Raw genomic sequence first — 21,923 nt, 5'->3', positions numbered from 1 at the left:
CTTGGCATCTCTGAAATAAGTGCTGGAGAACAGGCTCTCCTTGGGAGCCAGAACACTTTTTTGCAAGCCATTTCCTGCCGAAGTTAGCTTGGGAGCTGTATTAATCCACTAGGGCTGCCGTAAGACATCGTATGCTGATCTCTTAAACAAGAAGAAATTATTTTCTCACAGATCTGGAGTCTAGAAGTCTAAGATCAGCAGGGAGTTTCTTGTGAAGTCTTCCTGCTCTGCATACAGTTGGTAGCCTACTTGCAATGTCTTCTTGTGGCCCTTCCTCTGTGTGCACATCCCTGGTGTTTCTGTGTGTCCAAATTTCTTCTTCATAATAAAAACTCCAGTCTGATTAGATTAGGGTCCACCTAATGGCCTTGATATAATTTAATGATCTCTTTAAGGGCCCTATCTCCAAGCACAATCACATTTTGAGGTACTGGGGGGTTTTAATGCGTGAGTTTTTCAGGGGACAGAATTTCACTCATAAAAGGAACCCAAAAATTTTTAGCAATTAGCACTTCCAATATTAAAGGTAATTTCTGTGGCAGTGAAACTCCCTTAAAATAGGTTTGTGACCCATTTCCTTCTGTTTTACTTCATGTGTCAGTGGCTAAACCCTAATTTCTTTCCCAAAATTCTCAGGTATGTTTTGTGCATTAACTTATGTTTTGGTGCCTCCTTTATTCAACTCATTAGGTGAGCAAGTGACACCAGAGAGACACCTGCTGACATAGGGGGGAGAGGAAGACCACCCATCTGAATTTTCCAACAAATCTAACTTCCTTAAGCAGAAAGTGTTTACTGGGCCTTTCCCCTGCACAGCTTCTCAAAGCTCTTTATCTCATACCGTCTGGGGTCTAAAAGTAGATGGTTTCTGCACTTCTGGTGCCCCAAACTAGGTCTATTTCCTTTTTCTGACATCTGTTTCTTATAATACCTTGCCTAAAAAAGCTAATTGTAACAAACCTAGATTATAAACTTTCTCTTGGCCAATCCTTTGCTCTCTTGAGCTGAAAGTTAGGTGCATGATTTTCCAAGTATTCACTGGCAATGGTCTTACCGGAATTTTTCATTCTGTAACAGGACTCTCCAACACTTAAATCTCTGATATGTAATCCCTTGCCATGGCTGACTGCCAAATCAATGCCATGTTAGGCATTTTTTTTAGCAGATCAGGAAAAAGTGGGAGCATAAGGAGATTCCTGGGAATAAGCCAGGAAACAGCAAACATCTCTTCTCATTTCAGAGGAGTCTGGGAAATACAGTCCAATCATTCCCTCTTCACCCATGGCTTCTTTGTCTGCACTTTCAGGTACACACAATCAATTGTGGTCCAAAAATGCTAAAAGAAAAAGAAAAATTTCAGAAATAAGCAATCCATAAGTTTTAAATTGCACATTGTTCTGAGTAGCATGATGAAAACCGATGCCATTCCATTCCAATCTGTTCTTCCTGAGCCATGACTCATCCCTTTCCAGAGTATTCGTGTTGTATATGCTACACACCTATCAATCACAAGTAGTTATCAGATGGATTGTCATGGTATCCCAGTGCTAGTCGTCAAGTAACCCCTACTGTATTTAATCATGGCCTCAAAAGGCAATTCACATATGACAAAGAGAAGCCAGAAAGTGTTTCCTTTAACTGGAAAGCATGTATATATCAGGAAAAACAACATAGTTTACATAGGACTAACCTCTGTTAGTTTTAGGCATCCACTGGAAGTCTTAGATCCTGTCTATCAAGTACAAGAGGGCACAACTATATTGGTGTATGACTGAAAAAGGGGAACAGAATATGGTCCTGGATGAGCAATAGGCACTGTCTATGAGAAGACCACAGAGAATCTTTTGTATAAACAAGATTTTGTAGAAAAATTGTTTGCAGCAAGTCTTTAAATGTGCATTAATACTAGGATGGATACATATGTACATTCATATATACATATAGAGTCTGGTTATATATACATATAAAACTAAACAAATGATATTGTTAATATTTAGTTATGGATGCAAGTTATAAATTATACAGAAATTCATAACTTTTGGAGATTGATGTGTTTGGCACATCTATTCCCTCCCGTACTCATCATACCACATCATTTCACCCCCCACTAGTATATTCTTACTGGTGCAGAAACACTCCTGGGGCAACTCCTACCTCCCAGGCCCCTAGCATTTTATTGTATATGCCCCAGTAAAACAGCCCTGTGACCATTAACAAAAGCCAACCCTTTGTCAAAGTAGAAGCCATTAATGGGAACATTTCCTACCAGTTAAACAACCCATTATTTCAGAAATATAATGGCCATGTCAAGCAAAACAAATTGTTCCAGACATTCATTTCCAGACCACTGTGTTCCAGCAAATATGGAAGAGTGTTCCTAGTAAAACCCAAAACCAACGCATACGCCTTTGACTTTTATACACACCACGTCCCAGAATCAGAATTTTTGTAAAACTGAGGAAAGACCGTATAAACAATGTAAGTGAATCCTCATTTTAGAGAGAAAAGTGTACATAAATAGAATCATCCACACAGTTCTAAGACTAGCAGTTTGCCAAGAGGAGAATAATACTAAAACAGAAAGTTACATCAAAAGACACCAGTAAGTTTATGTTAGCAACAAAAATAAGAGAAAGTGGTAGAAATAATATAAGTGCACTAAGCCTCATTATTTTATTTAATTAGAGATTTTTCACATGCATATTTGCTTATAGACTCTATAAATAAAACAAGAGGGTTTTCATCTCCCCTGCACACACACACTGTTCAGATCTATACCTTTTCTTTAGAACATTCCTTATTCATATCACTTTCTTGCTCCAACTACAATTTCAATGCTACTAAATTTTAGTGCTGCTAATAATTCAGCATTGATAGATATTCTATCAATTTTTAAGGAATTAATAGCAATATTTTCCTCTAATATGGAGTTAATACGGTTACAAAATCATATCTAAGCACTTCCATTTTCAACCATGCTGGAACTAATGTGTTCATCTTCTAAACTCCTATAAGAGCATTGTATATGTACTCTTTTCTTTGCCAAGATTTTAAAGTTTATAGCAGGTGCCCATTTATTTGTCTAACAATGCCTTGCACACAGTAAAATCTGTTACTTATTTGTGGAACAAGTGAATTTTACAAATGTGTAATCTCTCCCCTCCACACACACACATACATACACACAAAGTAACAATGGCTGATTATTGACTTAAAATATTTATTTCTTGTGTTTTTCCTCTGAATTATAGATGTAATCACACTTTTATTTTGGGAACAAATATGAGGATACTCAGATATTTATTTTTCAAAAATTTCCTTATTACTATCACAATGTGTTGTTTGGGGGAGGACTCCATTTCACAAGTCATATATAATAGAGTCAAACCATATATTATCACAGCCTGGTTATATCCCACTGAGTTTTGGTGGGTTGCCATGTAAAGGGCAGAGGTTAAAATTTGTAAGTTTCACAAAAGCTCCCCTAAAGATAGAGCCAAGAATGAGGAACTTCGTTTTAGGACTATCAGACTCCCCACAGGATCAGTAGGAGCTTACCAGTAGACCAGAGCACAGGAAGAGAGCCTGAGGCTAAGGCAGAAAAGACAAAGTGAAAATCCTCAAGGAGTAGAGTGTACTGAGTGGTGATAGGGGCTCTAAAGCTCAATCCCCGTTATGAACTCTGCTTTGGACAAGTAATTTAACCTCTGCGTGGGCACCATGTTCTAACTTAGAAACTGGGGGCTTTGTGAAAATTAAATTAAGCAAGTGCTAGAACAATAGCTGACACTTGGTAAGCACTAGATGAACACAGGCCATTCTTTTTCTTCTCTTCATCATTATTAGCCTTAGCTCTATATGCCCAGAAATTCGGTGTAAATCCAGGCACAGCAAGCCCACATGGTACACTGAGTATTTTGACCCTAAATGGAACTGTCGTAGAGGATCAGCAGAGGCTAGGATGCACTGGTAGAGGGATGGCCTTCCAGCAAGATTTCACAGCAAGAAGGATTCTAGTTACTGCTCTGCTCTTATGCTGGTCAACTACACCATCTTGTTTGTGTCACCAAAGTGAAGGTGGTAAATCTTGATGCATTCTTGCTGACACTGTCATGAGGATTATAAATATACAAACATTCATTTTCACTGATGCATCTCTCTGTTGGCAAAAAGCTCTCTCCCCCTGCAATATCAAGGTAATTTCTTTTGTGGAGTGAGTGAAGAAGATGTGAATGGCTAATGTTGGTTGACAGAAATTAAATAGCGTTCAAAGGAAATTAGGAGTCATTTTAAAAGTGAAATCCAGAAGCCGGCTCTGTGGTGTAACTGGTAAAGTCTTATGGACGCCAGTTCAAGTCCCGGCTGCTCAAGTTCCAATCCAGTTCTCTGCTGTGGCCTGGAAAAGCAGTAGAAGATGGCCCAGGTCCTTGGGCCCCTGCACCTGTGTGGGAGACCTGGAAGATGCTCCTGACTCCTGGCATTGGATCAGTGCAGCTCTGACCATTGCGGACAATTGAAGAGTGAACCATGGATGGAAGACCACTCCCCCTTCTCTTTCTGTGTATCTCTGACTTTCAAGTAAATAAATAAGTCTTTATTTAAAAAAAGAGAAGTTCAGAGTTTTAAAATTTACTGTTAACTACATTACTAGCATTTATTTTACATGGCTAATTGGAAATGTTCCTTAATGTTAATAATAAATGGCCTATATTAGAACTATTTTTAGGGCAAGAATTTTTAGAGAAATTAAAATTCTATCACAGTAACAAAAATAATAGGAAAAACACATTTAAGATATAGTAAATCTTAAATTTCTTTGTTTTTACCACAATAATTTTATAAGCATATTATGAAAATAATGAAACTACAGACTACAATTTTTGAGATATTATTTTATTCACAGAGAAGTTTACCATTTTTTTAAAGAAACAGTTTCAGTATAATGATATATTCAAATCAAAATGACCAAAACACTGGTATCCTACAGTGGTATAATTATAACCTCTGCTGTAATCAGTCCAATTTGTTTAACTTCATATAGTATATGACGTCAGCTTCTAGTATAATGTGTTCCTATTTAAACTGCCTAATCAAGTTTTCTTATTCAAATACAAAAAGAAAAAAGACAGAAGACTCTGTAAAAGTATATTTGCCTACAGATAACTTGCCTTGATGCTGTTTTATCTTGAGATTTAAGGCTACATCTGCAGTGAGAGAAGGGAATCATAACAGTATTAAAAATAGAACTAGCAGTGGTAAGCCTTGGCTCTATGTTTGTAGGTCTGTGTAGTAGGTCTGTGAATGTGCCTATTGATATTCACCTCTTTAAAGTTTAGTTGTACAATATCCTCAGTCTGTAAGATAGGGATGTTACCCATCTTATGGAGTTATGCCTTTAAGACTGAACTAATATGATTCTGATAAAACTATTAATGAACTCCTAGCACTTATGAGGTAAGCATGGTATAAAATGTGTGATTGCTATTGTATATTATCATTTTAGCAGTAGTAGCAGTAATAATCTAGATAAGAACTTACGAAAGGTAAGTGACACTTAAGTATTAAGTTATATAAGTTAAAAGTTATATGTATGTTTATGTAATAAATACTATTTTATTCATGTGTTGTATAGTTTGTATTTAATTATACTTATATACTTATATATTTATGTATTTATATGATTACAGTTACATATAATTTATATAACTATTATATGCTATATTGTATAACTATCATAATAATATGATATACAGGTAAGAGGATAGAATTTAGGCATAGGAGAGAAAAAGAAGAGTAATCTGCAAACATGTAGCTGGCCATCTTCCTTGAGGATTAAAATGAAGACCTGAGTACCAGTCATGGCACAGCAGCTCCCTGCCTCTTGTCTTTTGAATATCCTGAAACAAAGGTTTCTCCCCCGTGCCTCTGCGAAGGTCATAGAGATGTCTCAGTAGCCCCCACAGACAAAACCCCAGATAGCAATGAGGTGGCTGTCATTGCCCTCTCTGTAGCATCTCTGGGGCATCTGTTGTGCCAATGTCGGGAGCTATGCCTCCAATGTCCTCTGACAGGTTCTCCACCGAGCTGCCCCAAGGGTGCAGCCGCTACTCACAATCCCTGCCAATGTCAAGGCTGCTCCTGCCAATGCCTACTAATGTCTGCACAGAGGCTGCAGTGCCCACAATCAAGAGTGCTGATGCATCCCGGACATAGCCAAAGTCACAGAGGAACAGAACTGTGCCAGAGACTAGTTCTTGATTTGGCCTGGCTTCCAACAAATTTTTGGATTCCCAAACATCTATTCAGTGACTCTGATGCATGAGGCATTTTCTCAGCTCGTTTCTTTTCCCTACAGCAAGCCATTGTAGTGATATTTTTGTACTTCCTAATTACCAATATACTGCTGACTATGAGATGACATTAGAGGTTTTTAAAAATGCATAATATATGACAATCACTTCTTAAAAAGTATTGAAATATAGCTATGTTTTGGTAAAGGTAACTGCATAACGGAATGATGATACTGGGGGCAAATAAAGATTATTCTTGAGAGGGAAGAAATTAGGAAGGAGCTATACATAGGTTTGAATTTTACGACTGATTTATATTTAAGAAAATAAGTTAAACCATAAATAATTCTGTTACCCAGTAAGATATTATTTTATTAAATAGAATGCAAATAAGAGTCCATTGTCAGGGAGAAAAATAACAACATTAGTTTATATACCTGCTGTTAGTCCAGCTGTTCTATTGTGGGCCTCAACGGCACGTTTAAGTCCAGTTTAAACAGTGAGTCCTTAACTACTGCTTCATTAATCAAAATGAGCTCTCCTTAAGTAATGAGTTTTGCTAGTGCATTTCTCTACTTTTGGCCATAAACATCCCTCTGCTCCTTCATTCCATCTATAGATGCATTTACTTCCACATCCATTATACTTTCTTTCCGTCCTCAGCAAAGTCAGGTACCCCTCCTGTTTTCTAGATCAGTACCTGTGTTCTGGTTTCTTTTCCTTTTCCAACTGATTGTTTTTAGTCTCCTCTATTTTCAAGCTCTTTCTCTCCACTGGTTGTATAAAGATACTAAGTTTTGTCCTTTGAATATAAAAACACTTTTTAATTCCTACAATTGCATTGTGCCCAACTTCCTTTCTGAGCAAAACTCTTAGAAATAATTTTTAAAAGTCATTTCCTCCATTTTCCCATTTCATTTTCACTGTCTAATCCCTTGTAATCTAGTTTGGAGAGCAAACACAATAATGACATGACTGCCAAATCCAGGGCTATTGTATTTACTTTAAAATTTCTGTAGCTTCTCATTGATTTTTCTCTCTCTTTTGTACTCCTATAACTCCTATAACAGTTCATTTGCCTTTTCTACATCTTCCTATGGTTTGACCATGGTTTGTTCCACCCATTCAAGCCATAATAGAAGTAGGAGGATGAGAACTTAATCAACTGTTTGTTTAAAAGTGGGGCATTTGGAGGGTGGTTAGGTTTAGATCAGATTATTAGGGTTGTGCCTCCATGATAGAATCATGGTAACATTGTAAGAAGAGAGATAAAAACCAGTCACATATATATTGCCTGTCTCTTGACATGTGATGTTCTGCACTGCTTCCAGACTCTGCCAGCAAGAAGGCTGTCACTACATGAAGCCCTTGGACATTGCGCCTCCAAAACCATGAGCCTAAATCAACTTCTTTTCTAATATTCAGTTAGCCTACCTCGGGTATTTCATTATAGTAATGAAAAGCTGACTAATACAATGATCCATCTCATTACTTTTGTAGGCTCATTTATTTCTGTCCTTCACGGAAAAGTTGATTCATCCAGGTCACCACTGCAAACTTCTTTCTAAAATGCAAATCTAGTACAAGTCTTTTTTAAAATTTAAGTTGCCTCTCCTTTATTACAAAGCCTAAGCTCTTAGTTAGAAGCACTACTCTATAAAGCCAATTCCCCATCAAAACTCTATGCAGTTTCCTGATACACAAGAATTTTTTTCAGGGCTGAAATAATGTGAACGAATTATTGCACACATATTTTCCCTGCCAGAAATGTTTCTCAGGCCGAACACATTTGCTTTTGGTTATCAACTATTTCTTAAGCACCTCTAATATATAAGAAATATGCCAAGTTCTGAGGATGCAACAAGGATGACCACATGCCCCAGCTTTAGCATAAGCTGTCTGAGGGCCAGCACTGTGGCCCAGCAGTTAAAGCCCTGGCCTGAAGCACCGGCATCCCATATGGGTGCCAGTTCTAGACCCGGCTGCTACTCTTCTGATCCAGCTCTCTGCTATGACCTGGGATAGCAGTGGAAGATGGCCCAAGTCCTTGGGCCCCTGCACCTGCGTGGGAGACCTGGAAGAAGCTCCTGGTTCCTGGCTTCAGATCAGCGCAGCTCCAGCCATTGCAGTCATCTGGGGAGTGAACCAGCAGATGGAAGATTTCTCTCTCTCTCCCTCTCTTTCTCTCTCTCTCTCTACCTCTCTGTAACTCTTTATAATAAATAAAATAAATTTAAAAAAAAATAAGCTGTCTCACAGCCATAGCAAGGGAAAATTTTTGGTGTGCTGTCACATTTGACTTTATTAAACTTGCCTTTATTTTTTGATGGTTTCCCACTATAGTCTTCTTGAAGGCCTTTCACAGGGCGGTCATAAACAACATAACTTCCCTGCTTTTTCTGCACTTTCAGATATTCATCCCACACTTGCCTCCACTATTTGTCAAAAAAGTCTACAAATATACTTTCTTCACATTGTAAGTTCATCAATTGACAAATCATGAAAATATACCCTGCTTATATTCTTTCCAATTTAAAGAGTAAGTCCAAGATGACATTGCAATATAGCAAAGAGTATGTGGAACTTATCTGAACTGTAATCAAAGCCATATGTATTACTCAAAATCAAAATTATAGGCTCACAAAATCATATCTTTATGGTACGGCTATTTTTAAGCTAAGATAGGTTTAAATTCCTAATTTTTATGTTTAAGTCATTGATTATCTTTTTTTTTTTTTGACAGGCAGAGTGGACAGTGAGAGAGAGAGACAGAGAGAAAGGTCTTCCTTTGCCGTTGGTTCACCCTCCAATGGCCGCCGCGGCCAGCACGCTGTGGCCGGCGCACCACCGCACTGATCCAATGGCAGGAACCAGGTACTTATCCTGGTCTCCCAGGAGGTGCAGGGCCCAAGTACTTGGGCCATCCTCCACTGCACTCCCTGGCCACAGCAGAGAGCCGGCCTGGAAGAGGGGCAACCGGGACAGAATCCGGCACCCCAACCAGGACTAGAACCCGGTGTGCCGGCGCCGCAAGGCGGAAGATTAGCCTAGTGAGCCGTGGCGCCGGCTGATTATCTTATTTTATCTCTCCATCATGTTTGCACATCTGTGCTGTCCTTGTCACTTTTACCTCTTTCTTGAAATTTTCTTCTTCACATGTCATTGGGTTTTTTTGTTTTGTTTTGTTTTCACCATTTCAGACTCACTTTCTCTCTTTTTTTGGTAGGTATTTCTTCATTAGACTTTTAAATTGCTATTCTCCATTTTCTTCCTTTGGTTTTCTGGGTCTTCATTATTTTATCCCACTCTGAAAATATTCAAAGCATAATTTCAATTATCATCCAAGCAGTAATGAACCCTAAATTTATATCCACAGTCAGATCTTTCTTTCCTATTCTGGATTTATATAATCTTATTTAATATCTACTCCTGAACAAACACCACCAGTACCTTAGATCTAACATAATGAATATAAAATGAATTTATATTTTGATAACTGAAGCTTATTTCCTTGCAATTTGAATCTTGTTAGAAATATTAGAATAATTCTGTATGTTTCTTTTTCAATTGACAAAACTTCTTAGTTTCTTCTGGGAATGTCATTGAACCATAAATTGTATCCTTGAACCATTTCCACTGCTAACACTATAATTTAGATAAGCATCATTTCTTGCTTATTGCTTTCCATTCAACTTCCCTTTTTATTACCAGAGTTATATATTTCACTAGTCTGTTTTAAAAAGGTAAGATCAATGACTTATTGATCATAATTTTCCACTTGCACAGGGTCTGGAATATAGAATTAGCACAATATAGAGACTTGTTCCTTGATTTACTCAACAGTGATATAGTGAAAATCACTATGTTCTAGGCACGATTCTAGTAGTGTTCAATATTTAGTGTTGGATTCCTTTAATTTAACTTGCACAAATGGATTAATCACATTAAATCAACAATGTTTTGACTGTGCCATTTGAAAGCTGACCATGAATGTTTCTGATGTGCAGCATTCTAGCCTCAATAGGTAATAGCCTCCTTGAGTAACAAGAAACATGAAAATGTTCATAGTGATCTGAAAGGAAAGACACTGGTTAAGGTCGGTAAGTAGCACCATGTCCATCAGAAAACCCAATCATAGAACTGCTTCTTTCTCACTGTGCACGTGCTCCCCATGTAGGACCTCTGTCCCTAATGAATGGTAATATGAGAATCGACTGCAAATTTTCTCCCTAAACTGTACTCTATATGTTGTGTGTGGGGGGGTGCAAATTGTTGAAGTTTATGCTTAGCATGGAGTTGGCCCTCTGTATATAAAGTCATACTAAAAATGAACCATAATGAAGAAGGAGATGGGAGAGGGAGAGCGAGGTGGGATGGGAGCTGTGGGGGGTGCGGGGGTGGGGGGGTGGTATAGGAGAAAGAACCACTGTATCCCTAAAACTGTATCTATGAAAAAATGCATTCATTAAATAAAAACTAAAAATAAATTAATAAATAAATCAGTAAAAAAAAAAAAAAGAAATGCTTCTTTCAATCAACAGTGAATAGCAATGGCAAATGCTTGGATATGAAGCAACAATACATAATTAATTAGCAAGTTGTTGCCCTGTATTTTGTAAACTGCCTTTGAAGGGCTAGAAGACCCTGATTCCCTAGTTTTACTTCCCTGGTTTACAGAACTTTGATATTGATGGAAAGCTTTGATTTTCAGGGTGAAGGACTTGTGAGCCCTCTACAATCCCATTAGCGACCCAGTGCCCTAGGAAAGAACCCTTATTTTGGAAAAATGATTCCATCTGACCCTCCTGCAAGGCTTTAGGTGACTTCCTCTACCTTAGGCAGGCATCCAAGGAAGTGACTTCAGAATAAGAAAATATGTCCACTGATTGAGGAAGCCTATTGGACAGGTTCTATTTTCTATTAAGTATCTAATCTAAAATTTAATCTGAACTCTCTCCCACTATATCTCTAGGTATTATTTTGTCAGAGCTAACAACAATTAAATGGATTTTTCTTCAGTATATCTTCAAAACATTGTTCTCTCCAAGGATAAAAAAATAAGTCCAGGAATATATCGCTTTGGCTACAACATGTCAAGAATTTAGAAATCATTATTCTCACCATTATAGCAGAAAAACAAACTATAACAAAATAAACATCAATAGCTTTTCTTGGGCCCATCAGAAAACTATAGTTGTAGAGAAAATAACCACTCTTAAACCTGGAAACATGGATAAAAATGGTGATATCTGATTTCTGCTTACCTGAGACAGAAACCACAGGAGCAATAAAATGATAGGAACACTTAAATGGTAAATTTAAAGAAATAACTGGAGGTAATTTATGAAATAACCAAATGAGAAACTAGCATGGAATCTAGAAATCCCAAGTACTGAAGTTTTAGGAGGGCCCTGATATTTTGGTGACAACTAACTGAGCACCTAAAAGGAAACCTGTTGAAGTGAAATGGACACTAAGAGAAACAATGACTTGATTAGCCCTTGTCCTGACTGTCGAGGAACAACTTACTATTTTATTCCTTGTAGTTTTTTTTATTCTACTTAATACCATTGGTTGAACTCTTTAATTAACACACAATTATTCATAGGTGTTTAAAATTAACTGAAAAGTGATCCTTGTTAAATATGAGTGGGAATAAGAGAGAGAGGAGATGTACAGTTCGACACATGCTCACTCAGACTTACCCCTAATGGTAGAGCTAGAAACATGCCAGGGGATTTCAATTCAATACCATCAAGGTGGCATCTTACTTGTTAAAGTGATCAATTTAAGTTCACAATTGTTCAAAAAGATAGGATTAAGTATCAAAGGGATTACATAAATAAGACCAGTGTCTGCAAATAATAATTGATAGAATTAAAAAGGTGAGAATGATCCTACATGGGAAGCAGGATACACAGCCGACTCATAGAATGGCAAATGCCCTAAGCAGCACTCTGGCCTCAGAATCAGCCCTTAAGGCATTCAGATCTGGCTAAAAAGCCCATGAGAGTATTTCAGGCATGAAAAGCCAAGACACTGTGGCAAAAAAATGACCTAAATGAAAGATCTCTGTGAGTGAGATCCCAGCAGAAAGAACGGGCCATCAAAGAAGGAGGTACCTTTCTCTGAAGGGAGGAGAGAACTTCCACTCTGACTATGGCCTTGTCTAAATAAGATCGGAGGTGGTGAACTCAAGAGGCTTCCATAGCCTTGGCAGCTCATGACAAGAGCCTAGGGTGATTACTGATGCCATAAACAAGAGTGTCAATTGTTAAATCAACAATGGGAGTCACTGTGCACCTACTCCCCATCTAGGATCTCTGTCCTTAATGTGTTGTACTATGCGAATTAACAGTAAAACTACTATTCAAACAGTACTCTATACTTTGTGTGTCTGTGGGGGTGCAGTCTGTTGAAATCTTTACTTAGTATAAACTAAGTTGACCTTCTGTATATAAAGATAATTGAAAATGAATCTTGATGAAGAAGGGGATGGGAGAGGGAGTGGGAGATGGGACGGTTGTGGGTGGGAGGGAGGTTATGGAGGTAAAAGCCTCTATAATTCAAAAGTTGTACTTTGGAAATTTATATTTATTAAATAAATTTGAAAAAAACACAAAACTGAGGCTTTCTTCGAGAAGGAGTACTTATGAACTTCTAAAGTCAAGAAATGAGGCAAAGACACTAAAGGAATTGTATATTTAAAATGTTTAAAGGAGAAACAAAATACTAATCTAGAATTCTATATACAAAAAAAAAATCCTTAAAAGGACAGAATAATCAAAAACATTCAATGGCAAACAGACTTAGTAAATTCATCATTACAAGGCATTCCTCACAAGAAGCTCTTCAAACAGAAGGCAAAGAATCGATGTCAGAAACTCAGAACTATGCAAAAAAAGGAAGGATACAGAAAAGGAATAAATCAAGGTAAAATTAGAAGTTATACTCTCCTTATTCATAACTGATATAAAACATAGCTATTCAAAGTTATATTTATTATTTAATAGAAATAATGTGTCATGTGATTATAGAACACAGATAACTGTATATGGGCAGGGATATTGTAGAGGTCTAGAGGCAAGAATTGGGAAATACTCACTTGCCAAAGATTCCTATGTTACAAATGGAGGAGGATAGTGAAATTAGATATCAAATCAGTTAAAAGGTATAATGGAAAATCCAGGACAGGCAATAAAAAATGTTTAAAAAGCTGTATAATTTATATGCTATGAGAGGAGATAAAACCAAGGGTCTGTGTAAAATAAGAAATGATCTGTGACAGGACTCTCTGTTGTAAACCACAGAAGCTGACTGTGGTTGATCAAGCAAAAAAGGAATTTCGTGGGTGGATATCAAGTGAGCAAGCTAGAAAACCAGGTTTAAGATTAAACTTGTACAAATAATGCTCAAAACCATACCAATAAAAAATTCACTGGCACTGGCACTCCCACTAACATATCATATTGACTAGTATTTTTGTGTTTCATTTGTGGCAAGGAACTTGGTTTTCCTGCAACTGCTCCTAGCACCTGCCGAAAGACCAACCCTCTATGCCCCATCATAAAAATAAAGCAAGAAAAATTAAAATCCTCTATGAGGATCAGGATCAAACATCCAGCACTATCACCTATGCCAGATAATTCTGCCCTCATGATTCCCACAAGAATAATTGCAGCACTGAGAATCATTCTTCAAATTACTGGCTTCTGAGTTAGATTCTACAAACATGCCTTATCAGTGATGATTTGGACAGATGTCCAGGCCCCAACCACAAAGGAAGAAGGGAAATGTGTTTTCTGACTTCTACCATGGGAATGTGAGATTCATAAGGGAGGAAAATTCCCAGATCTATAGGATTATATTTAAAAGTTCCAGGCAGATAATAAAAACCGAAGCAAAAAAAAAAGATACTTAGAAATTTTCAAACTTACATCATTGTCAGAAGTTCTAAAGTATTATGATTCCATTTCTTAAAGGAAATAATATAGTACTCAAGGTCTTTACTCAAAGTTATACAAAAAATTAGAAGGCATTTGTGTTTATTTAAAAGCTCATAAAAGAGTCGGTGCCTAGCAGTTAAGATACCAGTCTCATGACAGCCTGGGTTTGTTTCCTGGCTCTGGCTCTGACTCCAGTTTCCTGCCACTGAAGACCTTGAGACACAACAGTGGTGACTCAAGTATCAAGTAATTGGAATCCGTGCCTCCCACAAAGGAGACCTAAACTGCATACTGCATTTCTAGCTTCTGGCTTTGGATCAGTCCAGATCCACCTGTTGCAAGTATTTGAGCAGTGAATCAGAGGATGGGCTCGCTCTCTCGCGCGCGCGCTCTCTCTCTCTCATAGAGGAAGTCCTAGCTTGCCCAAGCAGAGACTTTTGAACAGAAACTGCCATTGGAACCAGTGTCAGGGTAGGAAAACCTGCACTGTAATGATTGCATTGCTGGAGATTCAGTGAAGACAAATTTGAGCATCAACATTCCAATGGAGACCAAGTCACAAGGGAGTACCAACACGTATGTAAGTTCTACCTCCAGGAGCTCATATATGCCCTCCCAATATATGTTGGAGAAAAGTCTGCTCATGCCTCCAGCATGGGGAAGAGGAAAGAATTCATTTTAAAATGTGCCAGGGACTCAGTCCTTCATACCAAGGCCAGCCCTCAGGAGAAACTATTTAAGTAGTTCTCCCAGGGTGACCCCACGAACTCCCCTATATACCAAGAAGCAGGGCTTTCTAAACCTCCATGCCCACTCCACAGGCAGCTACATGTGCTGTTTTAATATCTGAGCAAAACTTATTGAGTGGATGTGAGGCCAGGTTAAACCGCCTGGGAAGACTGGGCAACCAGAGGAACTGTGGGAGCTGCTAGAACCAACTGTAGGAAGTTGACCACGTGCCTCACCTCATCCTTGCCACCTCCCGGGACATGGAGGCCCAGGAGGAGCTTTCCCATGACTATGTGGACACAGCAAGGCCCCCATCAAAGCCCATCCATGACGAAGCTCAACCAGCTGCCACTCGTGCTTCTAAAAAAGGACAAAGTGTCCTCAAAGGAATGCTTTTTTTTTTTTTTAGTACTAGTGGGTTACTTCCAATGTTTTTAAGAAGCATGGTAAGATGCTTTTCCTCTGAAGTAGTTATATATCTGTAATGGGCTTCTGAGGTGGATTTGACCAGTTGGTTTCTATTACCAAAACTTATATTGTAGTTGTTTTGCATACTTTGCAGCTTTCATGCTCCATTGCACATACATGCAATCAAAGACTCATCACAGGATTTAGAGAAAAGAAGAAATGCATGGAGAAGCTGGGTGTGTTTCCTGGCTGGAAGTGCAGAGTCAGGACTCTCCCCTCCCCCCACAAACCTACTGTCCATAGCTGGACAGATGAGAGGAAGACACTGTCTCCCCACGGACTGGATGGGACATTTCTATGCTCTTGTTTCCAAAGTTTCAACAGGTACCCATGGAAGTGTAGGAAGGTGGGGTTTGTTTGCTTGTTTTTATTCACAGTAAGCAGCTCTTCCCCGCTGCTTTCTGGAGGGCCATGAGCATTGGCTGGTCCGATTCCTCTTCCACACTCTGCTTTTCCAGGCACCTAGAAGCACCTGGGCAGGTCAGCAGACTAGAAGCAGGCAGGACAGAACACTGGGGCAGGGCTGCTGAAACTGTATTAGCTCTTTACAGAAAAGTGAACATGGAATGCATTTAATAATAGCATTAATAATAATAGCCCTCCAAAACCCAAAATAAATCAAAAAGAAAAAAAAACGGGAGAAAGACACAGAAAATGACAGGACTTGAAGTGAATAAAGTGATTGCATTTTTGCATTTTTGTTTTGTCTTGTTTTTGAGATGGTACTCTATTGTAATCAAAAATAGTTTTGTAATTTGACCAGAAATTACTTATCCAATACCCCCCCACCCACTGGCCCCAGTTATTCTGCACTGAAAGACCTGCTGGCAAGGCCTCTGGGTGCTAGACCACCCTCTGTGAAGATGCAGCCGGGAACTGCAGCGTGAGCCATAACCCAGTCACCGCCAACCTCAAAGAAATGTTCTCAGGTGCACAGGATAGCAGGCAGGTCCCAGTGGCCAGGGGTCAAGGATAAAGCTAAGGTTTTCACCTCCAGTGTGATGGAAGGCTAGGTGGCTTCCTCCTCTCTCCCTAAAGAGGAGGCATTCACTGTCTATCTTCAATCCGGGGAACAAGGGCTCCTGTGCACTTAGGTGTTCCCAGGCAAATGCGAATGGAGACAGGTATGAGGGCCTGCCCTGGTCCTTGTCCTTGATTCACCCCTACCCCAGGCCTCACAACACTGCTCTCTAAGAAGGCGCTTTTCCCACGCCACCACCACCAGAGCCCCTGCCTGCCAGATCAGTGGTAGCAAGTCAAGTTGGAAGAAGATCTGATGGGAGTGTATGAATGTGAGATAAAACACCTTTGTCATATCTGTTTGTGGCTTTGCTTTGTATTTAAGCAAACAAGCAAACAAAAAGTAAATAAACTTGAAATGTATCTGCCATCATAAAAATAAAGCAAGGAAAATTAAAATATTTATTGCCAGGCAAAGCCAAAAGGAAAAAAGAAAAACAAAAGTGTGGAAGTTTATACCCACAAGACTAGCCTTACAATAAATGTTAGAGGGAGTTTTTGAAGTTAAAATAAAAGGATCCTAGGTAACAATAGGAAAGCATATGAAGAGGTAAAACTCCTTGTAAAGGAAAGAATACATTTAAATTCAGAATTTAGATTAAAGCTTTTTAAATACTAATATAACGGTTAAAGGACAAAAGAATTATAAATATCTATAGCTGTAACAATGTGTTAATGGATGCATGGCAATAAAATGTTTGTAAATGGAGAAATAACATCAACATAGCTGACTAGAGGTTCCTGGCATTCTACTAACAACAAAGGACCAAAACAAGGGGGAAAATAGCTATTTCACTGGAGAATTTGAGACAGAGAGTCAGCGTGCAGTGGAGATGTGGTGGGGACAAAGCATGAAGACACATGGTGGTCTTATAAAGCAGGGAACAGAGCACAGAGCATCACCATACCATCCCTGGAGATCAACTCTCAACAAAGAGGGATTCACTCTGGAAAGAAGTGTAATGAGGACCCTGGCAGTCCCTCTCATGTCCCAGACATCTGAGAAACCCACTGCTGAAGAGACTTGCAGCGTTTGCAGGTTCTGGGCCCAGTTTGGAGAGTTGCCAGGTTATTGCACTGCTGCATTTTCCCAGAGAAAAGCCCAGAGCATTTTGTGCCCTCTGTGACCAGACTACTACTGCCCAGCACCCTCTTGTGACCACATCTGTCCAGCGTCCTGTGCGGCAACCAGCAAGGTACCCAACCCTGTGAACCAACTGAGTGGATGCACCCAACCTCCCAGGAGTCAACTGGGCAGAACACCCTGAACGGCTTGGCCACCAGACACCCTGAGAAGTAGAACAGTGGTCCTACCCACTCTCTCACTGCCCCAGAAACAGATAAGCATCCCTACCCAGACACACTCAGTCTGAGGAGGCGCACAGGAAGCCCCACCCACCATCCCACTGCCTCAGGACCAGCAAGGAAAAGAACCCTGGTTAGTTCAGCCCATTCAGGTCCCCAATAAGCAGTCATACATCCCCACTCACACTTATGCTGCCCCAGGAAGCAGCCAGACCAACCACTCCCCCCACTCTTGGCCTCAGAAAGTGGCCAGACAGCTCACCTCGAGTGACGTGGTTCACAGAGTCCCTGAAAGCAGACAGGCAGCCCTTATCTATTTTCAACCCTGGGTGACAGCTGAGTAGACTTCCCTGAGACGTTCAGCATGCTGAGACCCCCGAGAAGTAGCTGGGTACTGTTGTGTCCAAAAGAGACAGCAGAGCAACTACTTCTTAGAAACTCACCTCACTGAAATGTTGAGAGGGAAGCAGGTAAATCTGTTCACCGTCTATTGAGCCCGGGATATGGCTGCGCACGTCATTCTAAGAAGGTTGGCCCCAGATCCTTGTGTAGTTGTGTGCACGGCCCTCAAACTTTGAGGGAGCCCTGTCTTGGGCCCCCTAGTCCATCTCACTCCTGTGCACCCCTCAGACACTGATAGGAACCCCATTTTGCTACTACTCACAATGTGGCATTGTCCTGGCCCCACTGAGTTTGCCCCATCCCCATCCAATGATGGAAACTGATGGTCACCCCTTACCTACAGCTGAGAGCAGAACCTAAGAGATCTGCACCTCAGTTGGTAGTGCAATTCCATAACCCCCGTAACCTAGCCACAGAGACAACACACAGATAACACCAATGTTGATTCCGGCTGAAGAAGCTGTACAAGACACTGCACTGAACACTCACCTAAAGCAAAAACCAAAGCAATATATCCAAACAGCACCCTAGGGTACCTCACCAGGAGAGTTTTTCACTACAAGATACCCTGTAAAATTATTAGAAGCAATTGACCCGCCAGGTATACAGAGCAACCCAGGGAAACAAGAAGCATAAAAAAGCAAGTTACCACCAAAGAAACATAAGAACTATTTAGTAACAAGCCACATAAAAAGAAAGGAAATTGACAGGTTTCCTGGAAAATATCCAAAGTAATGACTCTAAGGACTTAATAAAAAACAAGAGAATGCAGGCAGAGAATTCAATGAAATGTGGAAGACAATTCATGATACAAACAAGGTGTTAAGCAAAGAGATAGAGAGCATAACAAAGAACTAAATGAAAAATATGTTGAGGCTAAATAATTTAGTATATGCAAATTTAAAAATTAAAGTTGAGAGCCTCACCAGAAGAACTGAACAATCAGAAAAAGTAATTGAAGATAACTTAAAGGCATGAAGAAAGATTGAGATGTGTGGATACTGTTAAGTGAGCAAAATTTTTTATTTTTTTTTGACAGGCAGAGTTAGACAGTGAGAGAGAGAGACAGATAGAAAGGTCTTCTTTCCCTTGGTTCACCCCCTAAATGGCTGCTATGGCTGGTGCACCGATCCAAAGCCAGGAGCCAGGTGCTTCTTCCTGGTCTCCTATGCGGGTACAGGGCCCAAGCACTTGGGCCATCCTCCACTGCACTCCCGGGCCACAGCAGAGAGCTGGACTGGAAGAGGAGCAACTGGGACTAGAATCTGGTGCCCATATGGGATGCTGGCACCCCAGGCAGAGGAATAACCAAGTGAGCCACGGCGCTGGCCCCAGGTGAGCAAATCTTTAATTATATGAGTTGATGTTTCAAAAGGAAAAGAGGCCATAAAAATAGGAAATTTTTTAATCAAATAGCCTCCAAAATTTTTGAAAATATATGGACAGTAGGTCCAGGATGCTCAAAGGATCCTCTAACAGCTTCAATCAAAAATGATTCTCCATTTGGCACACTGTACTCAATCTGTCAAAAGTAAAAGCAAAGTCAGAATTCTAAGCACTTATGGAGTTCGAAAAGCAATGGGGATTTCCATTCCTGCCCCTGTCTTGAGGACGGCCTTGTGGATTTAACAGAAGATTTGGAAGAACCTCTAAAGACTGATGTTGCTGAGTGTGGGCCTGATGGGATTTGAAGCTAACTGGTATTTGATTATATATTTTATATATTATGTACATATTGTTTCATTCTGAACTTGGAAATGCTTTTCAGAAGATATTAATATTTGTAAATTGTGTTTTTAATTAAACTCTGGAACAGTTTAAAAAAAGCAGCAAGAAGAAATCACTGAGTCACATATTAGGGAATCTGTCTTAGCCTAACATCAGAATTCACAGTAGAAATCTTACAGGGGAGCAGAGAGTAGGACAATAAAGTCAAGATCCTGAAAGAAAAAACTGCAAACCAAGAATATTACACCCAGCAATCTTTCATAACCGAAGAAGAAATAGTCTTTCTAAGACAAGCAAAAACTGAGGGAATTCATCACTGTCAGATACCTCCTACAAGAAATGCTTGAGAGAGTCTTATATCTAGCAGCCAAAGATAATAACTACCATCATGAACACACACAAAATTACAAAACTCTATAGTAAAGCAGACACACACAAAAATAACACATGAGAGACCCTAATGACCTTGCATATGATGATATTTTAGATACAACAGAGAGGAATGATCCATGATAGAAACAATTGATAATTCCTCTTCTGTAAAAGACAATGTCAATAAAAGTAAACAACCCAGAAAAGAATAATATATCTACAAATACTCATCTGTTTTGGTACTATTTACAAAACATACAAAGAACTCTTAAAACTGAACAATAAGAAAACAAATAAGTCAATTAAAAAATGAGCCAAAGATGTTAACAGCCACTTCAGGATTGAAAATAATACAGATGTCAAACAAACATATGAAAAGATGCTCCATATCAAGTGTTATCAGGAAAACTGTAAATTAAGACAATAAGATACCACTCCACAGCTATTAAAGTGACCAAAACCCAGAACACTGACAACACCAAATGGTGGCAAGGATGTGCCCACAGAATTATTCATTACTGGTACCACCAATTTGCAAGCCGGATTGGTAGTTTCTTCCAAAAATGAACATTGTCTTACTATAAATGATCTAGCAATCCGCACACCTTGTAATTCACCCAAAGGAGATGAAAAAAAAAATGAGTCAAGACCATATCCACACAAAAAATAACTTCACATATTAGCAGTTTTATTCACAATTGCCAAAATTTAGAAATAACCAAGATGTCCTTTCATAGGTGAATGGGTAGACTGTGATACATCCAGATAACTATTCAGTATTAAGAACAAATGTGCTACAAGCCATGAAAATACATGCAGAAAATTGAGATAAACATTACTAAGTAAACTAATCAGTAAACAATCAGAAAAGAGCTAAGTATTGTATGATTACAGCTATATACCATTCTGGCAAAAAGTACAATGGAGACAGCACAAAGGTCCGAAATTGCAAGGGTTTTGGAGATGGGTCATGTTGTCAGTGAGTAGATGAACAAGTGAAGCACAGAGAAATTTTAGGACAGTAAAACCAGACTGTATGGTACTGAAATGGTAGATACATGTCATTGTAGCTTTGCACAAATTCATACACCATACAATGCCAAAAAGTGAGCCTGAAGGTAAATCTGAACTTCGAGTGATCACAATGTCTCAATGTTCGTTAATGAATTGAAACACATGTTCCACTCTGCTGGGGAATATTGTTAATGAAAGAAGCTACCCACATAAGGGGTATGCATTTATGTAGGAAATCTCTATAGCTTTATTTCAATTTTACTTTTAACTTAAAACTACTCAGGAAAAAAATCCGTGCAGTATGAAAGGAGCTTAATGTATAATCAGAGATCATTTTCTAGTTAAGGAGAATCTGTTTCAAAAATATAAAGCATTATAGATTGGCATGAAAAATAAGGTTAATTGCGGTATTTTTCCGTATGCTGATAACTGGAATTAGGACCTGAAACCCAAGTAACAGATATTTAGATAAATATGAAGATGATGTCTTTATACAAACAAAATCTAGCAATCATTCAAACCAATGCAATCTTTTGCAAAACACCATACATTCTTTTTTTTCTGGTAAAAGTATGTCAGGAAATAAGGCATAAAATGAAAAGCTGGATGAATTCCAAAGCAATTGCGTATTTTAAAAACACACTAATGT

The sequence above is a fragment of the Oryctolagus cuniculus genome, chromosome 2 (assembly GCF_964237555.1).
Source record: "Oryctolagus cuniculus chromosome 2, mOryCun1.1, whole genome shotgun sequence".
NCBI lineage: Eukaryota > Metazoa > Chordata > Mammalia > Lagomorpha > Leporidae > Oryctolagus > Oryctolagus cuniculus.
Note: the sequence above shows the minus strand (reverse complement) of the source record.